Here is a 16,454-nt window from a genome sequence, read left to right on the forward strand (position 1 = left end):
CTTAATTATACTTCGGTTTCCTTGGTCCTAATTCATCTAGAATTACTTCCAATAAACACAAATTTTGAGGTGGGGGAGTAATTTTTTTTTATTACTACAGTGGACATAGGTTTGAATCCATTTCTCCTTATTCTCTCAGCATCATTTGTGAGTAAAGACACAGCTGAGGGGATTCAGGGGTGCGGCCTCTGCTCAAAAAACAGCAAAGTTAGACTTGTGTGAAGACTGAATCTTGAGCCTACGAACATCATGTTTGGGGCCAACCTAAGTATATTGACCTGGAGCTTGTGTGTCAAAGTTCTGCAGTGTGTTTTATTCCTGTTAGTGTGATGAGCAAATTTGGGAAGCCCTGCTTCCTTAGCTGCATAGTTTGTAATCTGCCTTTAGAAATACTTAAGTAATGGATTTTAATTTCATCAGTTTCAGATTCCTATGAGTGTGGCAAGAATGAGAATGTGTAAAACACTGTTTGCTAATTTCAATTATTGTATTCCCAATCAAGATGAAAGTGACTCTTACCTTCTTGGTTTCCAAAGCTATGGTTAGTGTCCTTCAGGAATGAAGTGGCTTCTGAGAGAGTGATTCCAGAAATCAAAACTAAACAAAACAAAGAAAAAATGAACTACGAAGAGTTTAAATAAACCTAGAAATTGTACTTTTCTAAGTTTAGCTACATTTAAATAGTACACAGTGGATGGTGTGGGATGGAAATAAATTTTCCATTTTTCCCTTCGGTTAAATCATCATTCTTTAAATAATTGGGTAATTACAGCACTGATTAACAATTTTTTTGAGTATCTTCTGTGTGTGCAAAATACCATGTCAGCTCCTTAAGGGGGTATAAAAAAGGATAAAGACAGTCTCTACCCTAAAGGAATGCAAAATTTAGGAACAGTTAAGAGAAATGCTCAAATAAATCTTTGAACAAGGAAGAATAATACAAATTCTGTAAGCGTCTAAATGAAGTGTTATGGGGACTTAGAGAGATGATGCTTCCGGCTGAGGGTAGGGGGCTGTGAGGGGTCAAAAAAGAAAGGAAGGAGGGAGGGGAATGATCCGGATTGTAACTTGGATGCTTTTAGACCAGAAGTTGAATTCTTTGGCAATGAGAGAAAAGTTGTGAATTATGGGCAAGACTTCTTTAAGAGGTCTAGGAAGGGCACTCTCTTAAATATCCTATATTCTCTTGGAGAAGATGCAGGTAGGGTAGCTGACAACTTATTTGGGACTAAGGAATCTCAGTCCAGAAGTTTATAACCTACATGAAGATCTCAGGATACCATAAGAGTCTGAATAATTTTCAATATCAAATTTAACTTAAACTTCCCATTTACCACACAGTACTTTTATGGAACCTGGGGAACATGTCGTGAAATACCATTTAGGCAGGAAGAGACATTTCAACACTTGCTTTCCTACTTTGGTCGCCTACTCTTGGTCTTTTCCTTTTATGAGTCTCTAATAATCTCCAGCTATATCCTAAAATTCTCACAACTTTCTCAGGAAAAGATTAAATGATTAAGTATCATATTCTGAATCCTTGGTTCAAACGAAATCACACTTGGAGGCAGAACCTTGGTTTTCTAATGCCAGCTCTGTAAAGTAGCTGTTGTAATTTCCTTGAGCTTTGGTTTCCTTCTGTAAAATGAGACAGATGGACCAGAAAATCCCCAAGATTTCTCTTAACCCTGTGAATGTATGACAGAAGGTATTCTGGTGAAGATGGTGGCCAGAAATCAAAGCATCGCAAGTCTCCTAAAGCTACAGAATCCCTCTGAGGGATGCTCCTGCAGTGTCAGACATGACCCAGCCCAAAGTCCACAAGGCATGCCATGCATGAGCAGTCTGGAAACTGGTCATTAATAAGCAAACTAGGATGCATTCTGAGATGGATCAAATGCATGGGAGAATTTCTTCCTGCAATCATCTCCCAGAAATCCTGACATAAGAAAAAAATTTACATAACCACAAAAATTTCAAATAATATTTCAAGGCAATCACAGAAGAGATATCACAAATTAGCATGTTTATTTGCTAACTGCAATTATAATACTGACCTAAACAATTAGAGGGGTAAGTACGTATGATATTCAGCTTTATATCCTGCAGGTTAGTTTTTTTTTTGGTGTCATAATTGCTTATATTCTTGTCTTTTTACTCTTTGTAGAAGCTTCTTGAAAGGCCTCACCATCTTGTCTCCCATATTGCCCTTAACACAGTTCCTTACGCTTAGTAGGCCCTCAGCAAAGGCTGCTGTGTTGCCTTCTCTCCTCTCCAGGTAACCTGATCAGGTATAATCACAGCTACACGGAGCAAAAAAGCGGGCACTTGTGAGCACTTATCTTGCGATGCTGTGGTCGAAGCAGTGTCGAAAGTGTGGCCCCCCAGCTCCCTTTATACTCCGAAATGCGCAAGCCCAGCACTCTAATGTGGCTGTATTTGGGGGGGATCACCATTTACTCCTTAGATGTAAATGCATCGTAGCCCTGATCTTTCACTCTTGTTAAGTTACTTGGATAAATGACCAGCGGAGGCTGTATAATGCCAAGTCAGCTGCGTAGGGATTTTGACGTTGGACACAGATCTTTGAGACTTAGAGGGTCCTAGAGGCCGAGCAGAACTGGGGCAGAGTGTGCTAAGAAGGTCAGTGAAGGGCAGAGCCACAGGGTGAATTGTCAAGCGATGGATGATCTATAGCATGGATACTAAGTACATCTCCTTTACCCAGCATCATAAACATGAGGTGGTGTGCGCCTCTTCTAAGAAATCTCCGGAAAACATAAGATTGGCCATTTAACACATCCATTCTTTTTTTTTTTAAACGTTATTTTCTAATTGTAGTATATTTGATTTACAATGTTGTGTTAGTTTCAGGTGTACAGCAAAGAGATTCATATATATATATATACACACACACACACACACACACACACACACACACACACACACACACGTATATATCTATATATTCTTTTTCAGATTCATTTCCCTTATAGGTTATTACAAAATACTGAGTATAGTTCCCTGTGCTATACAGTAGGTCCTTGTTGTTTTTCTATTTTATATTTAGTAGTGTGTATATGTTAATCCCAAACTCCTAATTTATCCCCCACCTCCCTTTCCCCTTAGGTAACCATAAATTTGTTTTCTATAACTGTAGGTCTACTTCTGTTTTGTAAATAAGTTCATTTGTATCATTTTTTTTTTTTTTTTAGATTCCACATATAAGCGATATCGTATATTTGTCTTTGTCTGGCTTACTTCACTTAGTGTGATAATCTCTAGGTCCATCTAACACATCTATTCTTATCCATTAATTTATTTTGTTAAAAAATCCATTGTAGATGGAAAACTTTCTAAAATGTATTACATATTATCTTGATTTATTTAATCTAGTATCTTGAATAGACTTCAACTTTTCCTTTATCACTCAGGGGCCTGGGAGGTGACGTAATAAAGTTGTCAGGGATATTATAGCTTCTTCGCGGATTTTACCCTGCACTAATTGTTCCTAGGTTGCAATGAATTTTTGTGTCACCTTTCTAGTTTTTATATCTACACCTTCACGGCAAGGTACTCAGCTGTATTCTGTCTGTGGTTAGTGTGTTTGCCTCTGTGAGCCCAATTTTCCTTTTTCTAATCTGCTATAGAATGGGAAACAGATGAGCAAGCTAAAGGAAAAAACAAACAAAAAAAAGGAGTCATAAGTTCCATGGGAAGTTCTAGAAGTTCTAATGAAAATACATGGTCTTTGTGACAACTCTTATGGTTGCTCGGGGTTGTTTTTTGGCTGAAACATAAGTAATGTTTGACTATGTAGGAATTACCATACATTTTAGAAGTTAGAGCCATTTACAGCAATACAGTCTGACTTGTTTATGTTGTATATGATCAATGTATACTGAATTATACTCAGTATTTTGTAATAACCTATAATGGAATATAATCTGAAAACAATAAAACTGAGTCACTTTTCCGTACACCTGAAACTAACACAATATTGTAAATCAACTATACTTCAATTAAAAAGAAAAAAAGATTCTCTAGTCTTCCAGTGGGTAGTCTCATATAGGTGAGGCATTTCCAAGGACAGTTTGCATTAGTCAAAATGAAATTGTGGACAAAGGAGAAACAGATAGGAATAGGACTTCCACGTAGCATTTTCCAAAGTAGATTTGACAGAATGCTGATTCTGAGAGAAACTGTGAAATAAAAGGTCCCGTGGCTAAATGAGTTCAGGAAATGTGGCCAACTCTATTTCCTGTTGTTGGAGATTCACCATAAATACTAGCATGTTAAGGGGCCTGAGAAGCCTTTCAGTAAAAAAATATGAAGAACTTTTTTGAACCTGGTGATCTGATGTTGGAACACCATCTTATTCCCTGCTTGAGAAAACAAGAGGAGAAGGCTGAAGGCTGCAATCCACAGAGAACTTGTCTCATTCTTAGTACCATTTGGCCCAGAAGAAAGCAAAAGAGAGTGATCAGGCATAAACACAGCTGCTCTTATCCAAGGGACAGTCTTTTGTATGTAACAGATGCTCAGTAGATTTTGTTCCTGTGTATAAATGAATAAGGACGATTCATGGGGAATCTGTGTTGAAAGAGGGCTGAAGTGATAAGGCAGAAAAGAATGGAATCAGACTCAGTCTCACTTAATAGTAATAGTTTATATTTATTAAGAACTCACTACGTGCCAGGCTTTATCCATATTGGCTCACTTAAGCATCACAATAGTTTTGCGGGGTAGGTGCTAACATCATTCCCATTTTATGGCTGAAGAAATTTGGGCCACTGAGAGTTTAAATAAACTGCCTAAGGCCACACAACTAGTAAGTGGCAGAAATGGGATTCAAATCCTCTCTGGCTCTAGAGCCAATGCCTATAACCTTTCACTTTTGCAAGCCCATCACTTTTGAGTGCTGGCAATGGGGAAAGGAGATATGAAATAGGGACATTGCTCCAAAGGAGGTGATAATGGACATGGGAAGAGAGTACATAGACACGAAAAGATAAATTACTTTTCCAAGGTTAAGTGCCAAGATGAGTGAGATGCACAGTGGACTAGATGTATGGACAAGGTATTTAAAACCCGTAAGGTATGTTGTGTATGTAAAATATTCTCAGAATTGTTATTAATGATAATGATACTGCTTTGGAGGAGAGAAGAGATCTGAAGGGGATGGTGACTGTGGAGATAATAATAATAATAATAATAACGCTTTTTATAGTTCTTTCCAGTTTACATGGCATTTTTGTATATTTTATTATGTTTATTTTTCTCTGCAAGCCTTAGGGGGTTATACTGTTTATATTCTTATTATTCCCATTGTCCATATGGGGAACTGAGGCCTAAGAGAGTTAAGTGATTGACCAAAAGGCCCCACAGCTAGTAGGCAATGGAGCCAGAATTGGAATCCCAGGTTGCTGATTCCAAAGCCTCACCTTTTCCTCTATCCTCTACTCTCTCTTAAAGGAGGCAGATTTTAAGAGTACAGGGAGGAGGTTCCAGGCTTAGGGAACGTAGGGATTGTGGTTAGAAACAAGACTTCCCAGGGTGTGTTTCAGGAAGGTGGAATGGGCAAGCCTGGATGGAAGGGTTGGGGGTAACATGGAGGTGAGGCTGGAGAAGTGGGCTGGGCTTGTCTGTGATGGGTTCCCAATGCCCATGGAAGGAGTCAGGACATTATTCTGAGATCATTGGGGAACCTTTCAAGGTTTTAAGCAGAAAAGTGAACGTGTGTGTGTGGAGACACACACATATATCTGAAGATTAGTATAGAACTTATGGTAGGATATAATGGAGAGGGAGAACCTGGGGTCCTAGAACCACTTAGCAACTATTTAGAAAATCTTGGTGTACAACTTGCTCTGATATGATTTATGGGAGTAGGTGGGCAGTTGGAATTAACCCCTGGATGACCCTATAAATTCAGATCTGTGTTAAAATTCTCCATAGCACCAGAGGGCTGGCTTTCACAGTGATTGTCCCCTGGTATCTCCGGGTCCATCCCGTAGGTTCAAGAAGAGTATTGTGTGGGCTTGAAGTTGTCTGCCTCACTGTCCCGTTTAGGCCTGGCAAAAAGAGAACCCCAGGAGGTGAAAGGAATATGTTTAGCTCATTTAAGACCTCTCTGAGCTCTAGACTTATTATTATTATTTTTAATATTTATTTATTTATTTAGGCTGCTCCAGGTCTTAGTTGCAGCATGTGAGATCTTCTTTGTGGCATGAGGGATCTTTAGTTGTGGCATGCACGTGGGATCTAGTTCTCCGACCAGGGATCGCACCCGGGCCCTGTGCATTGGGAGCGCGGAGTCTTACCCACTGGACCACTGGGAAGTCCTCTAGACTTATTTTTCGAGGTCCTATCCCACATTAATATATTACAATCCTCTCAACATAATATTAAACATGCAAGTAATATCTATTTGCATTGAATATAAAAATAATCATGGTGTAAAATGAAGAGGGCCTTGATTAAGCAGTACAGAAATGAGATGTAAAAGGAAAGAGAAAACCCAAGGGATACCCTGAAGGCAAGATCCACAAGACTTTGATGATGCCGAGTTTGAGGAGGAAAAAGGAATCAGAGGATCCTACCTTTCGTCCAGCCCTCATTGCAGCCTAGAAATCTAGGGGCATGATACCAGCCCAGGAGAAATACTGAAGGGGGGGAAATATGAATTTAGATTTTGGACAGATTGAGATTGAGATGATGGTGATATCCAGCTAAGCAGGTAGAGATAAGGATTCAAAGTTTACATACAGGAGACATTAAGACTGAAGATGCAGGTCTGTGAGTATGAGGGTGTCACCTGTATGCAGTTGATAGTTGAACTTATTAAGGAAGTTGGGTTCTCAGAGAAAGGCTGCACGTTGAGGAGGTGAGAGGCGGAAATGAAGACAAAAAGAGTGGAAAAAAAAAAAAAGGTTATTCTTCAGGTAAACAAATACCTGAGTGAGATCTTGCTGGAGTCAAAAGAGCCACGTGGATCCATATTTTACTTCTGTCATTTACTGCCATAAATGGCAGGTCCCATCACCTCTCTTCGCAGCTGTGATGTTTTCTCCTTCCGCTGCAAAATCAGAAACATAATTCTGTTTCTGCCCAAGTCATGAGGATAGTGTGGGGATCAAATGAGATACTGTCAAGATGTGGCTGTCTCCGCAGGCAGTCTCTTCCCAGCCAGTGCCAAACAGTATGCTTCAATCTGTATCAACCTTGACACAGACCTTGGCAAATAATCCACTAGCACAAAAAACATAAGTGAGCGATGCAGGCTTTACTGAAGATTTTGTAGAGCAGACTAGAAGAGGATTATATTACATCCCCTAAAGTATTCAGTTTCCATCAGCAATGACTTCCACGAAGTCCATTTTCCTTCACGCTGATGCAGGTGGTTGATTTCCTTTCTTCCCCTGAGGTGTCTGCCTGACCCCTACGGGTACTCAGTTGTTCCTCTGTTACATGGGGCTGTTTAGCTCTGCCATTGACCTGCATGCTTACTCATCTGGTTACTCAACAAAATAAAAGTCCTCAAGTAAAGAACACCACTTTTATCCTTAGAAAGTTTGGTGATCACCTATTTTCACTCACATATTCCCTTTGGGAGCTTCATCTTTATCCCACCACTATGCCCTGTAGTCCCCAGCTCACACCCCACACCATCATTCCATCTCTCCCAACCCTGAGAGGAGTTCTGTCAATGAGGGTTTTCTCCAGTCTTGTTACAAAATCATTTTGTCAACTCTAAAGTGATGGGAACTTCATTATTAGTGTCAGAAGAAGTCAAGGGAGGTGGTATTTTCGAGAGGGTGGTATTTTCAAGAGAGAGGATATAGTAAAAAGGTCTACAGAGAAGATGGAGAAAAGGAGGACCATGAAAAGGGCATTGGGTCAGTCAGAGAGGTGACCCTGACATTAATGTCAGCAGGATGGTGGGGGTGGAAGCTTTGAAGGCAAGGATTAAGGAGTGAGCAGGTGTTAAGGAGGAGGAAAAAGTTTTCCTGATTTCCTTGGGAGCAAACCTCTCCACCAATCACTATATAAGGCGCATTCAGAGGAAATGCAGATTTGGATGGAGAAAGCAGCAGCAGGGCCAAATAGAGAGGCCCAGGAAACAAGTGTAATCAAGTTCATTCCGCAGAGGGCTACTTGAGAAGAAAGGGCAATTAATTGTGCTGATAGGAGGATCATCCCTTACCCGTTACAACTATCTAAGAGCTATGTAACAGATGAAATTTCCAAAAGCAGCAAGAAGTTCCCCAGCCAGAAACAGAAATTTCTGGGCAAAAGTCACAGGACAGGTACATTAGTGAATGATACAAATTTATATTTAATCGCCTAATTAAAAATATTGAGTGAGAATATTAGATCCAGAACTAAAGGGGAACCTTGAATATTACCTAATCTAACCCTGATGTTACAGAATCAGAAACTGAGGTTCTGGACAGGTTACCTAATTAATGCTAATTAATTAGACAGACCCCCCCCCCTTCCCATTCTACTCTTAGATCCAAGAGCACTAGTTCAGAACTCTTTCAAGCGCAATACATAAACTTCCATACTGCTGGCATTTATACACTACAATTTTGCAAAGCAAAAAGTTGATGGGGGATTATCCAGAGAAATATTTAAACTGATTTTCCTTCAATCAGTGAGGGCATAGATTTATCAGTTTTACAGGTTGGAAAACTGAGGCTTGGCAAGATTAAGTGACTAGTCATACAGCTAGTAAGTGGCAGAATGGGAGCTAGAACAAGTCTGGTTTGAATCCAAGTCCAGTTTGTGTTTTCACTACAAGACAGCTGTTTCTGGCTTTGCAAGATCCTGTTAAGACACTAACGCTCTCAGAATTATACATGCTTCTCAGAATTACACACAAACGAGGCATCCTTCTCTGAAAATATCATGGAGAGAGTGTGTGCATGGCCTGGGAACATTGTGTTCAGAGAAGAAATTCTACCAGTTAGGTCTGTCCAGTAAACTGGAGACTTTCTTATCTGGCCTCATAATCTTGACTGATGCCTGTGAGAGTTAGGGTCTATGTCATTTGCCCTTTTTTGTCTAGTAGTTGTATTTTTTTTGTTGGTTTCTTCAGTGCTTAAAGCCTCATTAGAACTAAGAAACGCGTGATCAATTACTTTTAATTTCAACTGTTGGGGTATGAAACAACATAGCCTAAAAAAAAAAAAAAAAGATTTTATGCCCTTGGCTAGGCATAGCCCAAATGTATATTTACATTGTTAAGAGCTGCATGATAATGTAGTGACTAAGAGTGGACTTTGAGAGTCAGAATACTGAGGTTCAAACCCTGACTTCACTATTTAAACTATTTGAATTTGCGCAACTTATTCTACTTTTCTGAGCCTCAGTTTCTTCATCTGTAAAATGGGGATAATAACAATACCTAACTCATGGGGTTCTTGTGACAACTGAGTTAATAAATGCATGATAGGCTACTTTTTGAAAGTGACATGGAGTGGGTGAGGCCATGTCAGCAGCAGAGCCTGAGACTTAGAAGCCAGGAACTTTCTCTAGAGAATGTACCAACCATTGCTTGTGCCAGAGGGCTCTGGAAGCCAGGACAGCATCTTCTATGTTGTTCTTTCATCTCTTTTTTGTTGCTGTTTGGTAAGGCCCATCAGCTGACCACAGCCTCACTACTGTCCATCCAGCCCTCCCATTCTACCCACTACATATAGCCAATTTCCTCTCCAGATGGCCCAGAACACTCTTAAGTCACCGCCACCCCCCACCCCCCACCCCCTCATTCCACACACTCACAACAATAAAACAAGACGAGGAAGATGGAGCCTAGATACCTCAAAGCAGGGTGACCAACCTTCCTAATTTGCTTGGAATTGAAGAGATTCCTGGGACTTCAGTTTTAAAATCAGGACAATCCTGGGCAAACCCAGATAAATTTATCACCCTACCCAAAAGGTGGTTGGGGGTATGATGGCAAAATCCTCAAACTTGACCAAGATGGGGCTAGATGGAACCAGCTTGAGATCTCTCACAAAACCAGGATGGTGATGAAATTCACATATGGAATTGCTAATTTTGAAGCTGTAATGCACAGAGCCGGTAACAGGGAGCATGCACTTATTCAATTGTTTATTCATCAAACATTCATTGAGGGCTTACTACATGCTGGGAAGATTTTAAGCACTAGGGAACAGAACAGGCAAAGTCTCTGCCCTCATGGAAGTTCTATTCTAGTGTGTGTGTATGTGAGGACAGACAACAAACAAACAGATATCAAATGTCAATTAGTGATAAATTCTCTGAAGGAAAGGAAAATTAGGATAAGGAAACAGTGGCTGTGTGGGTTTGAAATGGATCAATCAGGATAAGTTTCTCTAAAGAGATGATATTTGAGCACTTAGAGAAAGAGCAAGCCAGGAGAATATCAATGGGGCACAGTATTCCAGGCAGAGGAAACAAATGCAAAGGCTCTGGGAGGCGAACTTGCCTGCACAAGAACAGAATAAAGGCCAGTAGGGCAGGGATGAAAGGAGCCAGGGATACAGTAGCAAGGAATGAAGTGGCAGAAGCGGCTAGGGACCAGATGCTTAGAGCCTTGCAAACTAAGGTAAGGATTTAGAGTTTTAAATGCCAGCTGTTATTATAAAGGTAACGCTATTCTTCCATATTCTCTGCTGCGTGTTGGCTCTATCATCTGCTGTTTTTCTACTCAGCTTTGCTTCACTCTGTCAAACAAAAAGTTTAGCTGCTCTTCATTTAGCAAATGGCTTATAAAGACACCGTTCCAGGCATTGGGGATTAGAAGTTGGTTCTCTCAAACAGCTTACCATCTAGTTCGGGGAGGGTGGGTGGATCACAGTATTGAAAACACGTGAAAAAATCAGCAGCCGTGGACTTCCAAGGAAACACCCGGTAACTACCGAGAAGAAAGCCGGTTTCAATTTCCCAGAGAGGTGAGGAGTTGCTTCCGGTGCGCCCCGGGGCATCATGGGAGGGGTGCGCCCCGGGGCATCATGGGAGGGGTGCGCCCCGGGGCATCATGGGAGGAGTGCGCCCCGGGGCATCATGGGAGGAGTGCGCCACCGGGGAAGGAAAGGCTGGAAGTGATTCCGTCGTGGTTGGGACCAGCCTGGAGACGGTGAGGGGCCCTGGCCGGTGAGTGTACGTTTGGAGTTTGTGAGAGAGGCAGGCCTTTCTCGTCAGCTCCGCGATTCCAGAGCTTAACTGTGCGTGTGGTGGGAGGGTGTGAAGCCGGAAGTGGCGAGGGAATTCGAACCCCCGGCTCTTGACGTGACTGGGCCGCAAGGAAATTTCCGAAAATTCTCAAGTTGCCAAATTCCATTTGAAGTTTTTCAGTACGTTTACAGGCATTTTATTACATTGCGTATACATATACTTATGTAATATATAGGGCTAAATCCATTTTTGGGTGCTAAAAACTGTGGGTATCAATAGAATTATTTTTCAGAATATACCGGAAAAAAATATGATTCTGTTGCTCCAAAGATACCACCTTTCCCATCCATCCTCCTAACAACATTTTTCATAATTTGAGGGTTCCCCCTGTGTTGTACCTCAGTTTCCCCGAGAGAGAGCCATAAGCCGTTGTTTCTGTGAGGAGCTGAGAAAATAGCCCGCCCTCTTGGGAAGGTCAGGCTACTGTAATATAAGAAAAGCCCTGTTTTGGGTGTGTTCCCCAAGGGGAATGTTTTTCTCCTTCGTCAGCGAAGAGGCTTTCTTTTTCTCTTGTGGGCTCCGGAAGCAGCATCTTGGTGGCGCTTGGAGCCAGGAGGGGGAGGAATCAGGCTGGTAAATTCCATCCTTAAATAAGTAAGGTTCTTTGCATCTGCCCACAGCTGATTCTTCAGCTTCCCCCTTAGGAAAATGTGACCGACTAAGTCCGCAGTGAAGGTGCCTGGGGACACTGGTGTCAATGTAACATGTGCCCAAACCTCTGTCACAGCCAGGAGGCAGAATTTTAAGTTTGCTCACCGACAGCTGCTGTGTTAGCCCTGGAATGTTAATGCTTACGGAAAACTTGGCTGAAAGGCAACAGCTTTTAGTAGTTGTGCTAATGGTCTTGTCCATCAAATGACCCTCTCCTCTTCACCTTTCTCTTGTCAGTTATACCCACGTCTTTGATGAGAATTGGATATGAAGTCCTCTTAAGAAGCACGTTCCTTTTATTTATTGTATTTAAAAAATACGAGCCTTTAAAAAAATTCCCAAAGTGAGGTACACATTGTAGAAAGATTGAAAAACATAATCAAATATACTGAAGGAAAAATTTAAGTCCTTTTACACTTTTTTTTATGTTTGTAAACACATACACAGTTGTTTTTTTTTTTTAAACACGTGCTTTAAACAAATACATAATTAGGGTATCAGCCTGTAAGCATGGTTTTGTATTCTGCCTTTACAATTTAACAGATTATGGGAAATTTTACCATGATATTAACTCTTCTTCTACATCATGATTTTTAATAGTTACATATCGTTCCATCCTATGACTGTACTCAGTTTTCTATTTTGGGGCACTTAGGGTGCGCTAATTTTTTTTTCTTTTAAATATTCCTGTAAACATATGTGTGCATATGTTTATGCATATCTTTACGATATTTATAGAATAGACTTTCTGGGCAAAGGGTATGACTGTTTTAAGGTTTGCAGTAGTACAATGCCTGTTATTAGAGTCTCCACAGTAGTGATGTGACATAAGAAAACAATAAGTATTCTCTAATGATTGTTACGGAGCCCAAGCTCATATTGCTTGCTGCACAACAGGTCAACAAATCGAGAGACGAGTGGTTGGGGCAAGGAATAGTGACTTTATTCGGAAAGCCAGCAGACCGAGAAGATGGTGGGCTAGGGTCCTCAGGTAAGATGGGCTAGAACCATCTTCCCCGAGGTAGAATTCAGGCTTTTTTTATACTAAAAGTGGAGAGAGTGTTGTTAGCTGTTGCAAACTTGGTGTCGGAATCCTTTGTTCTTGCACTGTCCACTTAGGTCAGGTCATGGTGTTCCTGTAAACCTCTAACAAGACAAATGTTATTCTCTGTTCTGCAACTTTTTATCTCTCTATGAATGGAAAAGTGTTACACCTGTAAAAGGCCAGAGCCTTGAGAATTGGCTATCCTGTATATTTCAGGCTATAGGCAACATTAAGTTGTAGCAAAAACAATAAAGTTCAAAGGTTAAAGTAAAAGAAACAGATCTGATATGGAGTCAGTTTTGTTATTCCCTAGTACATGAGCATACTAATTATCAGGTGTTGTAAATATGCAATAGTCAGTGCAACATGACTGCAAAATAAAATGACAAATACTGCAAAATTTTCAGAATTTAATGAAGTTGATGAAAGTGGTATTAGAAACCTGCTTGAATTTTGCAAAGCCACTGGCCAGGGTGATGCAGCAGCACTGAACTAGTTAATAATTAAAGTTCTGAACATGGACAATGATGATCCAGTAAGTGCTTCAAGGGAGTGAGTTTAGGATCAAAGGATTAGGAAGACCCTTAAAATATCAATGAAGACATCATACAGTTTTTGCAAAAAAGGACATTCTTTATGATTGCATTGCAAAAGTTAAACATAAAGGGTGCCACATCATACAAGATTGTGAGAAGGATGTTCCTTTCCTCCCAACTCCAATATTGATTCATTCTTTGTTCTAAGAATTAACAGAGATGCAGTTATAACGTAAATCTTGTGAAGTATAAGAGAAAATAAATTTATTTCAGTAGTTCTGGCTTGATTTTTATGATAAAATCCCAATCAGACTTTTTCCCCACAATTTACTGTGTAATTTTGGACTTCATTTTAATTAATTTAGATTCACCTTAAGTGGTTGTTTTCTGACATACATGATTGTTGATGTAGAAAATCCCAAAGAATTTCCCCCCAAACTCAGAACTATGAAGTGAGTTCAGTAGGGTTTCAGGGTATAACATAAACATACAAAAATCAGTTGTATTTCTTTAGGCTATATGCTAGCAGTGAACATGTGGACACCAAAATTAGAAATACAGGGACTTCCCTGGTGGCGCAGTGGTTAAAAATCTGCCTGCCAATGCAGGGGACACAGGTTTGATCCCTGGTCCGGGAAGATCCCACATGCCATGGAGCAACTCAGGTCGTGCACCACAACAACTGAGCCTGTGCTCTAGAGCCTGAGAGCCACAACTACTGAAGCCTGCGTGCCTAGAGCCCGTGCTCCACAACAAGAGAAGCCACCGCAATGAGAAGCCCGCGCATCGCAATGAGGAGTAGCCCCCGCTCGCTGCAACTAGAGAAAGCCTGTGTGCAGCAACAAAGGCCCAATGCAGCCAAAAAAAAAAAAAAAAAAAGAAATACAATACAATTTACAATTACTTAAAAACAAAAAGAAAGAAAAAGAATTTAGGTGTAAATCTAACAAAACATGTACAGGACTTGTATGCTGGAAACTGTAAAACAAGGAAGACAGAAATTGAAGATCTAAATAAATGGAAAAACATAACTTTATTCACGAATTGGAAGAATCAACATAGTAAGTAAGCTAATTTTCCCCAAACTGGTAAATAGATTTAATGTAATTCCTATCAAAAATTATAACTCTGGCTTTAAAGTTTGACATACAGTATCCTAATTATTATTTTCCCAAAGCACTATAATTGTAGTATTTCCCCAATGAAAAATTTTAACAGCTTCATGGGGATATAATTGATGTATAACGAACTGTGCATATTTAAAGAGTCTTGACATATGTATACACTGTGACACCATCATCTGAATCAAGATAATGAACATGTCCATCACCCCCAAAGTTTTCTCCTGGTCCTTTGTAATACATCCTACTGTCCTTCTGTGCCTCCCATAAATCCTGCCTCTCTATCCCTAGGCAACCACTAGTCAGCTTTCAGTCACTATAGATTCATTTTTTTCCCCTAGAATTTTATATAAATAGAATAATAGAGTCTACACTTTTTTGGTCTGGCTACTTTCCATCAGCATTATTATTTTGAGATCCATCCATGTTTTTTTGTGTGTTAATAGTTTATTTTTATCATTTTTAAAAAAAAATTTATTTTATTATTTTATTTATTTATTGTTTCTGGCTGCGTTGGGTCTTCGTTGCTGCGGGCAGGCTTTTCTCTGGTTGTGGCGAGCGGAGGCTACTCTTCGTTGCGGTGTGCGGGCTTCTCGTTGCGGTGGCTTCTCTTGTTGTGGAGCACGGGCTCTAGGTGTGTGGGCTTCAGTAGTTGTGGCTCTCGGGCTCTAGAGCGCAGGCTCAGTAGTTGTGGTGCATGGACTTAGTTGCTCCATGGCATGTGGGATCTTCCTGGACCAGGGCTCGAACCTGTTTCCCCTACATTGGCAGGCGGATTCTTAACCACTGCGCCACCAGGGAAGCCCAATAGTTTATTTTTATCATTTTGTAGTATTACATTATATGGATTCACCACAATGTGTTTATCCATTCACCTGTTAATGGCCATTTGGGTGGTTTTCAGTTTGGGGCTAGTACAGATAAATATGCTGTGAATATTTGTGTGGACATATGTTTTCATTTCTCTTGAGTAAATACCTAGAAGTGGAACGACTGGAACAAATAGGTAATTTCTTAACTTTTTAAGAGGCTGCCAAACTATTTTCCAAAATGGTTATGCTGTTTTACATGACCACTAGCCGGTGTGAGAGGTCCAGTACCTCCACCTCTTGGCCAACACTTGGACTTTTAGTCATTGTAATAGGTGTGTTGTGATATCTCATTATGTTTTAATTATTAGTCCCCTAATGATTCATGATGAGCATTTTTCATGTGCTCTGTGTATATCTTCTTTGGTGAAATGTTTGTTTAAATCTTTTGGCTCTTTAAAAATTGGGTGATTTGTTTTCTTTTTAGTGAAGATATAGATTTCTATATGTATTCTGGACACAAGTCCTTTATCAGGGGTATAATTTGCAAATACTTTTTCTCAGTCGGTGGCTTGTCCTTTCATTCTCTTTAACAGTGTTTTTCAAAGTGCAGAAACTGAATTTTGATGAAATCCAGTTTATCAATTTTTTCTCTCATGGCTTGTGCTTTTGGTGTTGGCATCTAAGAAATCTTTGTGTAAACCAAGGTCACAAAGATTTACTCTTATGTTTACTTCTAGAAGTTTTTTTTTTTTTAATTTATCTATTTATTTATTTATTTTTGGCTGCGTTGGGTCTTCGTTTCTGTGCGAGGGCTTTCTCTAGTTGTGGCAAGCGGGGGCCACTCTTCATCGCAGTGCACGGGCCTCTCACTATCATGGCCTCTCTCGTTGCGGAGCACAGGCTCCAGACGCGCAGGCTCAGTAATTGTGGCTCACGGGCCTAGTTGCTCCGCAGCATGTGGGATCTTCCCAGACCAGGGCTCGAACCTGTCGCCCCTGCATTGGCAGGCAGATTCTCAACCACTGCGCCACCAGGGAAGCCCTACTTCTAGAAGTTCTTG

The 16,454-nt window shown here is 40.5% G+C and overlaps 2 long non-coding RNA genes across 2 annotated transcripts in view; one reads left to right on the top strand and one right to left on the bottom strand.

Annotated features, from left to right (window-relative positions):
* The window catches only part of LOC309650283, a 490,920-nt gene that overhangs the window by 309,214 nt on the left and 165,252 nt on the right, over positions 1 to 16,454 (top strand). The gene's annotated exons all lie outside the window — the stretch shown is intronic.
* On the bottom strand, positions 68 to 11,301 carry LOC309650301. The gene is made up of 3 exons (XR_014257515.1): positions 10,821 to 11,301; positions 6,957 to 7,078; positions 68 to 597 (listed from the first exon to the last, which is right to left on the bottom strand). It is a non-coding gene; the product is annotated as an uncharacterized lncRNA (long non-coding RNA).

Source organism: Balaenoptera physalus (assembly GCF_965194825.1).
Source record: "Balaenoptera physalus genome assembly, chromosome: 20".
In the NCBI taxonomy this organism is placed as follows: Eukaryota; Metazoa; Chordata; class Mammalia; order Artiodactyla; family Balaenopteridae; genus Balaenoptera; species Balaenoptera physalus.